Consider the following 7,811-nt stretch of genomic DNA (forward strand, 5'->3'; position numbering starts at 1 on the left):
TTTTAACAATTGTTTATTTGATTTAGTAAATACTTTTAATTTTCTACAATTAAACTTTCAAATTTAAATCGAAAATTTTGTTATTATGTATTTAAATTAAAATATTATTATAATTTTTTATATTTTCGAATTTTTTTCATTTATTTTTTTTTAAAAAAAAATAAATAAAATTCGGGTTATTGAGTCGGGTTAGACGGGTTCGTGTTCGGGTTGGGGGTTTTCGGGCTGGTTCGGGCTGGGTTCGGGTCGAAAAAAATTCGCGGATTGACCCGAAACCCGACCCGATTGAGACCCCTAATAGAAAAGTAAGGAAATATGTGATAAAATCGATTTTGTTTCATCATACGAATCATGTAGTAATTTGTCACTATCAATATCAACATCATTTTCATTTTGCTTTTCCTTGTCATTTAAATCCTCTACCATGTCAGAAAATCCTCGTGCATGCTCACCAGTAGCTCTATCCTTTCCAAAAATTTCACACCAATCATGATAAAATGGCCAAGACTGGTGTCTCATCAGTCTTGCATTTGGATCAGCCTATAAAACCAAAAACAAAAAAGAAAAGAAGAGATATGTACACTCATGACAAGTAAAGAAGTTAAAATAACACAAAAATAATATATGCAATGTAAAAACTTACCTTTACGTATTCATTCCAATCAATATCTTTTACATCAATTATTTTGTCGGTATCATTCCACGCTATCCCACTTCGAGTAAGCATAGTAACCAATGATCCATGGTTTTTTTTTCCATACATGGATTTTCTAGTTGATATGAGGAATTCCACGTATATATGTTTCTGGAAATGATTTCCGAATTTCATTTTCAAGAATAGTCAAGTAACCACTACGAAATCCATTTTCTGATTTCCATCCAGTTCTAACAACAACTTTCAATGCGTCGATCAATGCTTCTTCTTCTTTAACCGACCATATTCGTCGTGTCTTGTCTGTTTTGTGACTTTTCACAATGTCAGATTGAATGCTTGACGGTTTCATAACTGTTCACCACATTAATAATAATGAAAGAGAAATATAACAATTAACTCTCAGGAAGAAATGTATAAAATATCAAAACTCAACCCTGAAAAGTTACAAAGTATATTTGCATGGTAAGGAAGAGCATTTAATGGAATCAATTATCAAATAAAGGAGAACTGAATTTCTACTGAGGCCAAGAATTATAACCAAGACAACATTAAACTCAAAATAAAATCACAGCAGATACAGAAACACCATCAAAGATCCAACATAACCATGCCAGCCCATAATTATAACAGCACCAATTTGAAAAATAAAACCCTAACAAGCAGTAGAAATTCACAGCGTCTATATGATGAAACTATCCAACAAGTGTCAAAGATACAATTCAATTTCAAGTTATAAACTCGAGAAGCATGAAGAAACTAGTAACTTATAAACTTCTTAAACATGGAGTTGTCTAACAACTCATAATATTCAAGGAAATCCTAATGATTGGTTGTACATTGTCATTGCTAAATTTTCCCTCCAATTATCCTAGTATGTCGAAGATTCAACATTATCGATCGTTTCCTCAGGTCCTGCTTCATCATTTTCCATTGTTTCTTCAAATTCATCTTCTAGCGGATCCATGGCCATCTCACCTCGTATAAAGTTGTGAAGTAAAATGCATGCCATGATCATTTGATTATGAGTCTTGATACCATAAAATGAAGGGCTTAGACTGTCCATCGATTTTTCAATAACCCAAAAGCTCTTTCTATAACATTACAAGTTTGAAGCATGCTTAAAATTAAAAAACTCTCTATAATTTTGTGGTGCCATTGATCTTTGTCCCCATTCATTCAAATGATAACGGACTTTTCTATATGGTGCCAAAAAACCCTCAGCATTTGCATATCCACAGTCACATATGTAGAGCCCGATAAATCAGATTACGTATAAGTCATGCATAATTACTATTATTTAAATTAAAATGATTTTTTATGAATGAGGGTTTAAATTCATTTTGGTTAAGTCATGATCATTTATTTTACGCAGAAGTGTAGTTTTATCTTTTCGGTTAAATAAGCGAGGCCGGACTGGAGTTGGAGTATTGAGATAAAATTTATAATAAGAAAATATTCTTAAATTTAATTTAAACCAAGGAATAATTTATTTTAATGATAGGGAATGTTTTAAGATTTTATTTAATTAATTGGACTTAAGCTATTAATTAATTCTCTCATGTCCAATATTTAACTAAAACCCTAAATTAAAATGTTTAATCAATTGGGATAAATTAATCTAGGCCGATTCTATTTAAGAAATTGTAACTTAACATGTTAGTAATTTATTTTAAGACTTAGCCATGCATGCAAGAAAAATTACTAGCCTAAATTAAATTTATTATTTCACTAAAATACATAATAAGTGTTTAAAACTTTAAATAGTTAAAATTCATTAATTAAGCAATATTTTACCTCCATGTTTATAGCAAAATTTCGGCCACCCCCTAAATTTGAAAACTCCCCATTCATATCACCTCTCATTGGCTTTTATGGAATAATAATCTTCCCTCATCAATTAGTGATTATTACTAGCACCATGATTCACTTAATTCCCCCCCCCCCCTCCCCTCCAACCCACTAATCGAGAATGCTAATTCCCTCCATCTCGTGCAACTAGAAAGGGGAAAGATACATTTCCTAATTCCATTCAACCCCTCATATGAAACTTCCTCCTTAATGCATTGCTCGATTCATTATTCATCTTGGTAACCTTCCCCTTCATTGTCTAGCTTTTCCCCCACCCCCCTCATTTTAAAATTCAGAAGCAAAACCACAGCAAAAATTGTGAGAAGCAACAAGAAAAATAAGAGAGAAAAGTAAGAAAGAAACTTCGTCTCCGCCGCGCCGTGTCGACGTGTTGTTTGTTATATTCAAAACAAATTTCCAGGAATGTTTATACGTTTCTTTTCTCTTCATCCAAGTCATATGTACACTTTTAAACCATATTTGTTCATGATTCATGGAGCAAAAACCGAAACATGGCAGCAATTTTTTTACAAAAACCTGCACAGAATTTTCGAAAGTCTCGGCCACTTCCTTTATGCTTCATGGTTTTTGTTGTGTCTGTGATTTCAGGGATTGGCTCGGTTCGAGGCGCTCAAGGCTGCATCTAGACATGTTATAGAGTGTGTTAGGAAGGTGATAGTTCATTGGTTCAAGGCCATCCACTCAGGAATCAAGACTTGACAACAACTTTCCCATAGTTGCAAGTCGAGGCTCGATTTCTGTGTTTTGGGTTGTCTAAGGTGTGTGTTCGAACCATGGCTGTTCTAAGGACTGTAGCCATGGTTAGAACCCTTCCTTAGCATGTCTAGGACGTGACCAAGATGGCCTTTCAAAGCTTGGTTCATGGTCCCATCGAAATTGTAAACAAACAACACAAGTGCCTCTTCGGTTTAAGTTTTCTGATTTTTTTGTGTGAGTTGGTTCGAATTTGTGGTGTTTAGGTGGATCTTGGTTGGCTTCTAGCCCTTTACTTATGGTTCACACAATACCTCATGATGTCTAGATCAAGCCATGGTTGATCACATGGCCATTGGAATGACCAAGACAGCAAGTAAATGCGATACACCCCACGCGCGCAGCATGGTTCTCGGGTGGGAGCATTGGGTTGTCTTAGGTAGTTGCTTGGATTGTGGTTGGGCTAGGGCCCTTAGCCATGGTTCAAGCCACACCTTAGGATGTTGGGAAGAGACTCTGGTCAGTGGTTCGAGCCCCAATGGCCTTGGTTTCACAAACCACGCAAAGGAAAGCACGGCTGCTGTCACGGCTTTGGACAGCAGCTTTGCTGTAGTTCAGAGGTATCGTGCGAGTTCTTGGTTGGATTTTAGCCTATGGCCTTGGACTGGACAGTACTTCAATGAGTTAGGAAGGCCATGTTTTTAACCGTTCGTGATTTGGTTAAGTTTAGAAGTCGTACGAGAATTTACGGTGCAATGTGCCAAAATGACTCTCGAAAGAGCGTTTTACGATTTAGGCCTCCATTCACCATTTTCGTGCATTTCAGTTATTATGACTATTATTTCAGTATGTTAGGTGCATTTTGATCATGACTAAATGATGGTTCGATGTTGGTTCAGGTTGGTACGGAGTCGTGGTTGGATAATTTGTTTGTTGGTCGCGGTTGTCTCGTTTTTTGTTCGGTTACGAAGTTGTTCTCAAGATAAAAATATTTACATGTGTCTCATGTTAGAAGTAGGTCGCAGCGAGCCTGGGAACGATCCAACTCATTCGGTATAAACAGGGTTATAATTATATTACGTGCATAAAATATAAAATGTTTATTTTTCAGATATATGCGATATGTCTTGTGGCCACCTTACGTTTATGGGATTGCTTTACCCGGTGACTTACGATTGGTTTATGATTATGTATGGGTACGGATATCCAGTCCAAGGGCTGTGACGATCTCTACCGCCTAGTATACTGTGGTTTAGTCTGATCAGGCGGTTACGTTCATGTTATGTTACGGGACACTTGCGTAGAAACATTATCTCTACAGAAAAAAAATTAAGATATGATAATTTATGACAGGGCTCTATCGAGAAACTCTTTTACGTACGATTTTTCAGATATGCACGTATTCATAATTATTCACGACACGATTTTTACCTTACGCTTTACGATACGATATTTTTACGTTGCATGCGATTTTATGATATATTTACTTGTTATTCACGATATATGCATGTTGAGTCTTTAGACTCACTATACTTGATTGTTATAGGTACTGATGAGGTCGAGACCGAGGGCGGGGACCAGTGAGCTAGTTTGGGTCAGCAGTAGTAGGAACCCGAGGACCTCATTTTCTTATCATTTACTATTTATGTTCAAACTCAGTTTTTACTTTGATGAATTATTTTTAAGTTGTGGTTTTGAAAACAATAATTACTTCTGTTGTTAGTTTAAACATTAAATCTTTTTATCAGTCTATTTTATGATTGATGCATGTTATTTATTTAAAGAGAAAAAAAAAAAATTCCGTAAATTTACAAATACGAAATACGGGCCTTTACAACATAGATAATAACAACCTGTAAAAAGAAGAAAATAACTAAGAAATATAAATTTATCATTTTAGCATCTGATATCTATTAAAAAGTACCTCTAGGAACCTTCAAACCATTAGGACGACTAATAGCATCACACAAAACTCTACTATTAGCTGCAGAACCTTCCCAACCGGTTAAAACATAAGTAAATTTCATGTCGCGATCACATACTCCTAAAACATTCACTGCTGTTTCACCTTTTCTATTTCTATATTTTGGCTTATCCAAATTTGGTACTTGGACACCAATGTACGTACCATCAAGTGTGCACCCAAGCAACCCTATTCATATAAAAGAAATATAGTGATAAAAATATATTTTATTGACAAATTTAAATAGATAATAAAATATTACCTTGAAAAATTTCCACTTCTCACTTGAGCAATCTTCGGTTATGGGTGAAGGAGGTGAAATAAGAATTGGATGAAGTCTAAGTACACATCTCAGTACATCATGAAAATGTTTGCTAATCGTGTATCCCGATCTAATATAATCATGTCCAATTATGCGGTTCTTCTTGTGGTGAGCTAAAATTGATAAAAACATCGCCACCTTCTCATCAATCCTTGAATACCTAGAATGAGCAAGCCCCCTACGTTTTCTAACAAGTAACAAAGTCGAGCAAACGCATCTCTTGACATTCTTAAGTTAACTATGCATTGTACATCTCCAAATTCAACAATTCTGCGTCAATGAGAAATTTGTACTGGTATTCGCTCACCCATGTTATACCTGATTGTCCTTCTACGAATTCTTCGATTACCTCGTTTTACAATATCATTTTACACAAGCATAAGCATAGTTAAAAATATCATGCAGTCCGTAATGAATTCATCCAGCGCATAATAAAGGGCAACTTCATTTTCTGAGGTATCCATGACAATGTCGTTGACTGTATGACAAAAAAATTTAAAAAAATATTGGTCATAGTTTATATCCTTATTCAAATAACAAAATTGGAAAAGCATACTAGAGGAGGTGCTGCCCTACTGAATAGGGAAGCACGAATACAAAAGAAAAAACTGCACAAAACACAGAAATTCAGACTAAAGTTTCAATAAATATATATGACTAAAAACACTCTTCAAAGTCATGATATTGGAAATTCCGGTTAATGATTCATAGGATTTTCAAAAAAGTTTGAAAGGTCTAACCAAAACAGTGACTCAGCGCAAAGGTAGTGCTAAAAAAGAAATAATATCTATCTTTGTAATGAATTGTTTATAGTAAATCTTGGCACCATTCCAGGGGGCTTGTTTCCCGATAAATGAACAAAAAATATTGTGAAAATTCAGGCAGCCTATTTCCAATAACAATATTCCAATTACTGAATATACAGAAGAAAACCCAGATCCCAATAATCAATTTAAATCCAACAGATTTGCCACAATCGAAATCACTAAACAACAAAAGATCGTACATTAATTTACAAATTCGAAAACATATAAACACAAAGATGTAAGGAGAAAGATACCTTTGGACTCCAAATTCAGAAAATGGTTTAAAACTATTTCAAGTCATCAACAGATTTTTTATGATGTTGAAGAATCGATAGAGAGAGTTACCTGTAGAATGAGATTCAACCGCCGCTTTGATGTCGTGAAGTGACGAGGGTTTTGAAATAAGAAATAAGGGGAGAAAAATGGAATTTACTTAGTTGTGATAGTGTATCCCACATTATTTGTTAGATTAATAATCAATTAATTATCAAAAAAATTAAATCTTAAATCGGGTCAACATGATTATTAATACATCTTAAAATTTTAACCAAATATTGGATAAGTATTTGATAATTAATCTATCATTGTTTAATCTAGCCAACCAAACACACCCTTAGAGTGATTAAAAAAATGAGAGATATGGATTAATAATATGATTTTAAAATAATGGATTAATTTTGTAAATTTTATTGTAATAACCAAAATACCCCAAATGCTAATTAAATATATATATTTAAAATAATTGGATAGATAATTAAATATTTATAATTAATAATCAAAATAGTAGTAATATTTTGAATATAAATTTTAATGTTAAATAAAGTTTAATGATATTATAATATTATTGTTTTTTAAATAATTATAAATATTCTTTAAATAATTAAATAGATAATTAAATATTTACAATTATAATTTATGTTTATTAAAATTAATTTAAATAAATTTATTAAAAATATATTTGAAAATATTACGGTAATCATTAAACACAATAAATTAGATTTTTAATAAATATTTATTGTCATAATAGATAAGAGGATAAAAATGTAATTTGTGGTGTGTTGATAACTTATCTCACTTAATTTGTTAGATTAATAATCATATAATTAATCATAAAATTAGGTTTTAAACCGGATCAAAATAATTATTAATATATCTTAAAAACTTAACCAAACATTAGATAAGTATGTGATTATTCATCTATCTTTATTTAATCATATCAACCAAACACACCCATATAGTATAATCTCAAAGCTAATGTCATGATACGATGATAATGAGTTCCCAAATCCTTAGAAGGCCCCACAATTATTCCATAATTGGTGGAGCCTTTGGTGGTTTTTTGCCTATAAAAAGGCAATTTGCCTATAAAAAGGCAAAACCCAGGCTGTGTTCCTTTTTCTAATGGAACAGTGCTTTCTTGTTCCTGCCTGAGGGTTTCCCACTTAAGGGTTCCTCCTCCGAATCAACATCTTCTTCCTCTTCTTCTGTGTCTATATATATATA

At 33.2% G+C, this 7,811-nt stretch overlaps 1 long non-coding RNA gene across 1 annotated transcript; it reads right to left on the minus strand.

The window, feature by feature from the left end:
- Positions 1-328: 328 nt before the first annotated feature.
- Positions 329-6,641, minus strand: LOC140982384 (uncharacterized). Its single transcript, XR_012176250.1, has 4 exons — positions 5,443-6,641; positions 5,142-5,369; positions 644-1,006; positions 329-540 (listed from the first exon to the last, which is right to left on the minus strand). It is a non-coding gene; the product is annotated as an uncharacterized lncRNA (long non-coding RNA).
- Between the last annotated feature and the right edge of the window lie 1,170 nt (positions 6,642-7,811).

The sequence above is a fragment of the Primulina huaijiensis genome, chromosome 8, assembly GCF_012295235.1.
Source record: "Primulina huaijiensis isolate GDHJ02 chromosome 8, ASM1229523v2, whole genome shotgun sequence".
Lineage (NCBI taxonomy): Eukaryota > Viridiplantae > Streptophyta > Magnoliopsida > Lamiales > Gesneriaceae > Primulina > Primulina huaijiensis.